We start from the raw sequence: 10,348 nt of genomic DNA on the forward strand, positions 1-10,348 counted from the left end.
CATCATAACTTGACACCTAGAAAACACAAACTTGTCACGGCAAGGATCTTGGAGGGCAGCACGACCATCTTCAACAGGAAAACCTGACTTCACCAGCTAAACCAACTTCCTTCCTTAGAATTAAACGACCAAGACATAGGATTTCGAGGTTGTTTGTTTATGAAACATAAAATCCTCATCTCATTTTTAGGCATTTGTATAGCTCTATTGTACAATATAAGCCCTAACTCGTTTTAGGATTTCGAGGTTGTCGTTTGTCGCGACCTAAATCCTCACATCTTTAAGGTTATTTATGTGATTGCTTCACACAAATGTAAGCCCTAAATTAATAAAATTTACAGGATAAATTATTCAAATAACTTTTCATCTAAATTGAAGCTAAACAATAGGATAGACTTAGAAGTCACCGAGGTTTTTCCTATTAATCTTTGACATCCCCTAGATCTTCCTCCTTTGGATTAAAAAAATAAAGTGTTCCAAATTTGAATTGTTCCCCTTTCACACCTCTTTTTCTGATTTTATTGAAAAGTCCTTTCCTTTGAATTCCTTGAAGATAATATTTATTGATTTTTATCGAGAGTTTTCTTAGATGACTTCATTACTTCGTTCATTTAAGATGTAATTAACTATAGGGGCTTTCCCTTATAGTAAGCTTTTCTTGAACCCAGCTTAATATAAACCCTATATAATTCTTCATATTAAATAGAGAAAATTGTGAGCAAATAAAACAGTTTCGCAGACCAAACGGACGTCATACCTTTCTTAGTTTACTTGATCCTCATCCTCAAGTCTTGTGTTTATCCTTTGGGATAGATACAGGGTTTGAGGTATAGTGCTCTTTCATTTAAACTATGAAAAATATAGGGTCAGTTTGATTTCATACTTTTTTAAACTTAAACGTCCTTCCAAAGCGGGCGACGGGATTTTGATTCCAGTGACCGACAGCTTCTTACGAGTAACTCCAAACTAAAATAGTGCCGACAAGGAGAAACCACTTGTGATTTATCACACCCTGCCCTCATCTTCGCACTCTGTGAATAGGCAAAAATTGATTTTAGACCTGAGGAGGAGAGGATTGAGCCTTTAAAACCTATTGAGCCTGCCAATATAAAGGAATATGAATCTTATTTTGGATGGAGGTCTGGAAGTAAGACTAGAGATATTCCTTCTACTTTGATGACCCCTACCTCTAGTGACCCTACTCTTGGAGAACTTATGGAGTAGATGATGATCCAGCAGGGAGATATCTTGAGAATGGATCATAGAATGGAAAACATGGAGGCCAAAAATGCTCACACTAATGATTTGATAAGAAAAAAGTTTGAATATGATGTTGCTTATGATGATGTGATGGTTAGATATATGAAGAATGATCACTCAGTTCAGTTTCCTACTCACCCTATCCTTACACCATAACAACAGAAAAATTTGAATGTGGAAGAAGAAGAAGAAGAAGAAGAACACGATGATTGGTGATATGTTAGTTTAATCTTTCTTTTAGTTTATGTTTGATTGTACTTTATTATTTTGTTGTTTGTTTTTGTTATATTATTGAGACTATTTGTTTTTAGATTGTAAGACTCTGTTTTATTTTAGATATTATGTTATGAACAGTAGGATTGTAAAAATATTTGTTATTTCAAATTCAGTTTAGTGTTGTTGTTAGTTTTAACATTTTGTTAGATGTGTTGTAATTAACCCTTTCTCAGCAGATTTTATATGTATTATGTGTTATTTATTGTTTTAAGTCCTGTAGTTTTTTATGTTAGCACCTGTAATATTTCATAATTAAGTTTCAAAAATCAGAACCTTCAACAGGTATGTCTTTTCTTTATGTATTAAATATTTTCTTTCATCCTTTATTTTTAATTTCTTTATGCCAAATCTTTTTAAAATTTAAATTTGGGGGGAAAGAAAAATTTATTTTTAAAGAAAGAACAAAATTTTATTTGTCCTCAATTAGCTATATTTTCAAAATTTAATTTAACATGACCTTTGGTATTAGAGGCTAACTTTAGATAACTATATTTGTGTTTCTAAATATATAGTAGACTTTATATAGTAAATTTAAGTAAAATTTTTTTATAATAAATGTTAATTTTAGAGATTAAGATATTTGGTATGAGAGAATAAGACTATGTTTTTCTATTTTCAGTAAAGAAATTTGTATTTTTGAAGTATTAAAAATCTTAGAGATTCATGTAGGAAGAAAAGAATAAAACGTTATGAAAAATCTTTAAGCTAATATAAATTTATAAAGTGAAGAAGTGTGAAAAGCTTTTAACTTTAAGAAGAGGATAGTGAAGTTCAAAATATTTAAAGGCTATCCAGATACAATAATCCTCACCTAAAAAAAGAGAAAAGAAAAAGAAAAGACAAAGGATTGAAAATGAGCCAAAAAAAAAGAAAAGAAAAGAAAAGAAAAGAAAATTAAAAGATGTGGGGAGAATTTTGAGGATATGCTTAATTAAAAATTGGCTTCAATCCAATCAACTTAAAGAGGAAGGCTTGGCTACATTTTCTAAACTTGTATTTGAGTATTATCATATTTAATAGTAAAGTTTCATGAAGTTCTTTTTTATATGGATATTCTAAGTGACTTTAATATCACGATTTACATTTTTTCCTAAAAAGAATTGAGAACAAAAAGTTTTGAACTTTATTGCTAGATATTCTTATCCATTTAGTATTAACTGGAGTTGTTTTGAATTTTTCTTAAGTTATGCTATTATGTTTAGTGGATTAAAGTATGGAAATCTAGAAGATTAATTTATTTACCATAAGTAATATTTTTATGTTGTAAAGGAGTCACTTAAGGATAAGTAACATGTAAGTTCGGGGGATTTTGATATACCAAAAATATATGCATTTTTAGACCCATATTTTATACTCAATTTTGGTGATATTGCACTTTAATGGAAGGCATTTTTCATGTTTTCTTGCAGGTTATTGATTTTTAGGACTTTTAGCAAAAATAATAAAATTTGGAGTCAAAATGGAGAATATGAAAATTTGTTCAGCGCAGACGGCACTAGACTGGGCGTCGATGGCGTCGTTTAATAGAGAGTAGCAAATTGAATAGAAGACCACTGGAACCGACGATGCCAGTGTGGTCTAGACCCAGTTCTAAAAGATTCAACAAATTTGGATGCTTTGTGAAGATTTTTTGAATTCATCTATGGGAGAACCGACTCTACGTTTTATTTGGGGCCAAAATTGACTAGAAAAGTGACTTTTCCTGACTTCTCATTGCCCAAATATCAAACTCCTATGCACCACACACTCTTCCATTTCATTCCACAACCATTTACAGTCCATTATTCTTATAATTTAGAGTATTTGTGGTGAGATTAAGTGTTAACTCTTCTCTAAGAGTTGTTGGAGAAGGAGAAAAGTGACAAATTTCTTCTTCCTACATTTCTTAGGAGAGGCACAAGGGATTTTCTTTGAGAAATAGTTTCAGATAAGTGTTGTTTGTTTAATAGTATTTTATGAACTTTCTTTTATATATGAAATTTGAGTTTTTTGTATCTTTCTCATGAACTCTGAGTAGTTTCCTTTATTTTTCTCCTTACTCTAAGATATGGTGAAATGAAGAGATAATATGGATGTGTCAATGATAAAATATAAAAAAAATTGTGATGGTTTTTCAACTCCAAACTTAATTTACTTTTTGATCTGGCTAATCGAATTGTCAAAATTTGTTGTGAAACGTATGATCCGGGAAATGGAGTATGAGTTCTACAACATAGTGAGGATCACATTTAATTTCATGAAGGAGAATTACATTATTGGAATTAAGTGCAAATAAATAACGAAATATACATTATTGGGTGTAGAATTAGAGATTTTATGGGGATAGACTAAAAATCCCCAATTCGGACTTAATGTTTAAGAACTAAAGTGAGAGTTAGCCATCAGGGGAAGGGAAGTGGGAGCCAGTATCCTCCTAGCCTAGCCATGGATTTAGGGACTAAACCTGGGATTAGCAAATAATTTTCTATAACACTGTATGAGGGTAGAAAATTAAAATTGCTCCTATTTGGCACAATACATATTCTAAAAATTTATCTCATCTCATTTTACCAAATTATTATTGTAGTGGGAAAGATGTCTTTTCACATAAGAAGTCTTCATCACATAAACATAAACATAGTTTAACAGTTTAATAGTTTAATAATTTAGTAATTATTGTTTAAACTTTGCATTTCAATTTTGCTAGTAGTTAAATAATTTAGTTTTGATATTATCTCGATATTCAAAATTAGTGATAATAATTTTGTTTTACTTTCTGTAAATTTTCTAGTTAATTTATATTTATCATCATTTCAAATTTAAACCTTCCCCATGGGATCGATATTTGGGGCTGAAATAGAAAGCCTTTTATTACTTGACAATGATACATATACTTGTATAGAATCCCAACATTTATTGCTTAAATCTCTTAATTATATATATAGCATCAAGTTTTTTGCACCATTACATAGCGGAGTCAACTTTATAATTTTTACGCAATTATATTTCCTCGAGATCAGTAGCCCTCAGACCTTTCCCTTGGTATCAGTCTGGGAGCCCTAGGTCTACACCAATTCTTCTCCAATGTCGATGCATCGAGATGGGATATCTTGTTAATAACATCAACCCATTGGTTATAAGTGCAGTCCCTGGTGTGCAGACCAGATACATTGTCAAGTAACCTCTTATTGTTATTCGATGTCGAAATATTACTGCTTGTGGTGGTAGAAAAGGTACCAGTCCTTGAAGTATACATCACAATTTGTATTAAAACAGTTTGATAACTTGGCCCAAGTTGTACTCCATCTTTCCTCCAATGCGTCGGAGTTAATTGGAATCATTGGATTGATTGAAATCATATTAATGGAGCCTTTTTCGGTTCTCTTAAATATTCTTTTAAGATCACTATGTTTTCATTCTTTTTGAGGTGGTTGCTATGTTTATCTTGTTGTTGAATGACCACTTGAAATTCATCTGAGGCGTTCTCCCCAGTAGGTAAGGGAGCATAACGCAAGGATGATGTTGTCATCATCTCGATCATGTTAATTTCTGTGAATTCTTCTTCCATATAATTTGACATATCATAGTTTTTATTACATTTGCCTTTTCTTTATTCTTTAGATAACGGCTCGGAGTCTCTTCAACGTATCTTTGATAGACTTTCCCTTGGCTATCTTGAGGTCAGTCGAAGTTTTTTTTTTTATTATGAACCTTCTTTGTGTCGGGCTCTAGTGTAATTGTGATATTGATGGCTCGAGCATCGAACTTGGTAAGAGTCTCCTTGACCTTAGGCTTTTTGAGTACAGGAAATTCTTGCTTGCAATTCAGATCAAACTTGATTGTAGGTATTGAAGAAGACATAAAGTGCTTTTCCAAGAATGACTCCAAAATCGTTGAAGCCTATTCGAAATTTGATCTTTGATCTCACATAGAGTGTAGTCCTCCAGTGAACGGGAAGATTAATTTTGACCTTGACGTCATCTTTATTATTTGAAGAATTCCCAAAAATCAAAAACATCTCATGCCTTACAGTTTCAACAGAAGTACTAGTTAACGCGCCTGTCTTATAAACTCGACATCCTTTGAAATTTGTTTATGTGAATTTTTATTTCAAATTGTGGTGTTTTGTTTTACTACTATATATTTTCAATGTTTTAAGAGGTTTTTTTGTTTTGAAAATGGAAAGTTGCGAGAGTGAAATTTAGTGTAGGACCTTGTCCAAGACTAGAGAAGGTAGATTCCGCTCCTAACCTACCACACCTATTGAGGGTCCACCCCACTTAGATTTAATGATTCCAAAACCTCTCTATTTAAGAATGACTAAACAGTGGCTCCAGAATCAAGGGAGTTGATAATACCTGCTCAAAGAAGAAATGAGCGAAGCACGTTAATGAAAGAATGATAGTCTGACCAACTAGGGATATGGGCACACTATCGATGTATGAAGACAAAACCTCATAATCAAAATGGAGAGAATAATTAATCCTCAGCAGAGTCGCCAGAAATTTTTGGCTATTTTTTTCTTTCAAAATAAGGTTTTAAAATTTAAATTTAATATAATATATATAATGTAATTTTAATTTTGTAAAAATGGTTATTTTTATTTTGAAAAATGATGAGACCGGATAGAACTCATATATATAATAGTTTAAATAGTTGAGCACGATACCATAAATTATATATCATCTCGAAGGATGAATGTTTCACTTATTGCTAGCTTAACCATCTAAACTTTTAAAAGTTTATGACTCTATTTTGGTCTGCAAATTTTATAGCTGACAAATTCTCATATCTAATACATAGAATAGATAAGGTTTAGATTAATCTGGGTTCTTAATTCTCTATAGAGACAAGCCCTTATAGTTAATTACATTTTAGACAACCAAAGTCACCTAAGAAAACTCTCGATTAAGATTAGGGTTTCGTCTTCAAGAATTCAACGTTTAGGTTTCCATGATTGATTGCAGGAAAAGTCAAGTGGGTTAGGTTCAAATAGGAACAATTATTTTTAGAATCCAAAATAGTGAAAAGTAGGAGATGTTGAAGATACTGAATAAGATTTAGTGACATCTCAATCCAATCTATGGTTTCGCTTTACATATTTGAAAGAAATTATTTGATGTTTCACTCCTGAAAGTTATTTAGATATTCAGGACTTATGCCTTCATGTCATATGAAAATAGCCCAATAAAATAAGAGGATTTATGTCGTACCAAACGACTACCTCAGAATCCTAAAAAGTTTAGGACTTATATCGTATAATATAAAATCTTAGAAACTCCTAAAAGATGTTGTATGAGGATTCACGTTGTACTAGACAAACGAGCTCGACGTTCTATAAGTATGTTATTTAAATTTATCAAAGCTCAGTAGATATTCCTCCTGCTGCTTCCTGTCATTGTCTCAACCGTTTTTCGGAGTTGAATTTTCACTCAACCACATCGATGCCTCATTCCAAGAAAAGGAGAGAGAAAAAGAAAACCATTCCTCGAACAACATATCCTAGGGTGTTGTACAAACATGCTAGAAAAGTAATAATTAGAAGCATGAGTACAGGTGAATGTCTATAGCACGGTACGGTAAAGGAAAGGAGCAACTATGTAGTAAAGTACTGTAACAGAAAAATACTTAAAGAAAACTATGAAAGTAAACCAATATAAAGAAAAGAAAGACTATGCAGTAAAGTGAAATATGCAGTAAAGGAACAAAACTAAAATTACTAAATGTACCTGATGAGCTCTGTTAACATTTCAAAATACATTGCAATGACATAGGAGAGATTAAATAAGCATTTGCTTATTACGAAAGAAAAGCTAAATGATGAGCGTATAAAAATCTCGAAGTGGGGTATCAGATTTAAATTTGGGGATAGACTCAAACTAGACTTTTTTTAATTTTCTCAACCCCCTAGGCTACCGATATGTTGAAGTCAACCTATCAATATCAACTAGAGGTCACCGACGAATCCCCCCTATAGTCGAGCAACCCTAAACCCTATCATTTAATGGATGTGTGGATTAAATAGTATCTAAACTTATCAAGGCGTGGTGCACCTATATATATGATATTTTAAATGGGTGGCATGCAGTATCTGAACGTATAAAGATGATGTCTAACAAGTGGTATGTAGTATCTGCTCTTTTCTAACTGCCAATTCTCAAACCTTTTGAAGAGGGTTAGAGCTGCCGACTACTTAAGGAAGTGAAAGGGCATCTCACTTAATTGAATATTATATTGATTTTATATTTTATTTTATATTTTCAGCTATAAGAAAAGATGATGAGTGGTTCTTTGCATCATTGTCTGTTGCCCCTCATCTCGAACTATAGGTCACCTCAATGTTTCATATGCTCATCCGATAGAATTATATATATTTTTTATGTCAAGAAAAATAGAAGAAGTAATCATTTAAGCATTTCTATAACATCCACCTTCCACATCTAAGATCAAACTTTAAACATGTAAATGATCATGACATATTTTATCAATTTTCTAAAGAGGAGTATGCTTCTATTCTCATATTGCCAAATTCAAATCCATGAAATTTATACAACCAAAAAGCCAATTCCAGTAAAGGGCTAGAACCTAAGCCACCATATGATATACTTCACAAATAAATGAGGGGGTAGAATTGAATCCAATTGATTGTTAAAAACAAAACTACCACAAAAAAAAATCGAGGCCAGCAAAGAGGCAAAGCCTGAGCCATCACCATGCAAAACCAAGACACCAGAGGGGGCAAAACTGAGCCATTAAGAAACAAAATCGAGCCCAGCATAAAGGATAAATCGAACCTTAGAAAAGATAAGCTTGAGCCCAGCATAAATAAGCTAAATCAAACCACAAAAAGACAAGCTCGAGCTTAGCATAAGCGACCAAATCGAACCATCAAAAAGATAAGCTCGAGTCCAACATAAAGGGGCTAAACCAAACTATCAAAAAGACAAGCTCGAGCCCAACATAAAGAGACAAACTGAACCATCAAAAAGTCAAGCTCGATTCTAGCATGAAGGGGCTAAAATTGAGTTATTGCTCGAGACACTAAAGCAGCTATCTAAACCACCAAATAATTCCAGTGTATATTCAAATAGGAGCAGTAATAGCAAAACTGAGATATTAAAGCAGTTTTTAAAACCAGAAAATGATTTCCAATCATGTATGCATGCAAGGGGCAATAAGAAGAGCATGAATTAAGCTTCAGAAGTAATTATTGAAAATAAGGAATAATCTCCAACATATGTTCGAATAAGGGGCAACAAGAAGAACATAAACTAGCCCCAAACTGATTATTCAGAACCAAAAGTAATTTCCAACACATGTATTCAAATAAGGGTAGCAAGAGGAGCAAGAAATTGGGCCCCAAATTAATATTCAAAACTAAAAGAAAGATCTTCAATATGTATTCAAATAAAGGCAGCAAGAAGAGTAGCACTGCGGCCCAAATTACTTCTAAAAAAAATCCAAAGATAAATCTCCAATATGTGTATTTGAATGAGGCGGCAAGAGAAGCAAAACTGCAGCCCCAAATCTTATATTTAAAACAAAAAAATGATCTCAACATATATATTCAAATAGGAGCAACAATAAGAGTAGAAACCGCAACCCAACTGGTTATTCGAAACCAAAATAACCTCCAAATATTTATTCGAATAGGGGTAGCAAGGAGAACAGAAAACCATCCTCAAATAAGTGATCAAAACCAAGAAAAAATCTCCAATATAATTTACTCACATAGGAGCAGCACGAAGAACATATCCCAGCCTCCAATCTATTAATGAAAACTAAAAATTAGACCTCCAATATGTTTATTCACATAGGAGAAGCAAGAAAAATAGAACACCAGCCTCAAACAAGTGATCAAAACCAGGAAATAAATCTCCAATATGTTTTACTCTCATAGGGGTAGCAAGAAAACAGAAAATCAACCCCAATCCTTCATCAAAGTAATGATCAAACTAAAAATATTAACTCAAGTTGAACTATCAATCCTATGATCTAACAAAAGGTATTACATGAACAACTAATCAAAAAACTAAATCAACACCTTCCATTGATTTGAAATAAATTCCAAGGTGCTAAAGAAGGTAACTATTCCAAACAATCAAGTATGATTAATAGAAGAGATGTTAAGATCTATTTCACTACTATTCTATAATCAAACTTTAGAAGTAAATGGAATATTACCTCAGCTTCTTGCGAACTTAAGAACGAGAAGAATTAGAAAGATCACGAGAGAGAAGCTTCCAATAGAGAATAAACTCTTGCAATTTGTTTCCCTGAAAATCTCCAAACAATCTTTTCCAGTCGCTCCTCTTCAACGTAAAAAAAAATCGCCACCCAAAGTTCTCCTCCCCGGGGGTATTTATAGCCACCGTGAGGGCAGAAGGATCACGATAAGGGAAACGCTCAAACCCAAGAACGAAAGGATTACCAAATTCGTTGCGCGGGAAAAACCATTAAAAGAAAGTGACCGGCAGTTATGACCGGAGAAGAAGGTAAGTTGCTACCGGAGAGGAAGGAGGTGACCGTAGAAACCGGAAAGGGAGGCTTTGCTACTCAACCGAGTGGAATAAGGAGCTAGGGCTTGGTTCGGTCCCAATAGGAGAAGGGGAGCACACGTGAGGGAGAGGTTTGAGTTTAGGGCCTTTAATTTTTTTTTACAGAAACTTTTATTAAAAAAAAAGGTTTTATTAATTTTTATAAAAAAAATCAAATTCGATACAATTCATTCATTCGTGACACGACAAATGAAATTATCTTTATCTGATCGGAGTCATTTAACAAAAAAAATTGTTGATCGGTCCTCGCATAAACGACAACCAAAGTCAAGCAC

This window comes from Phalaenopsis equestris, unplaced genomic scaffold (assembly GCF_001263595.1).
Source record: "Phalaenopsis equestris unplaced genomic scaffold, ASM126359v1 Scaffold198215, whole genome shotgun sequence".
NCBI lineage: Eukaryota > Viridiplantae > Streptophyta > Magnoliopsida > Asparagales > Orchidaceae > Phalaenopsis > Phalaenopsis equestris.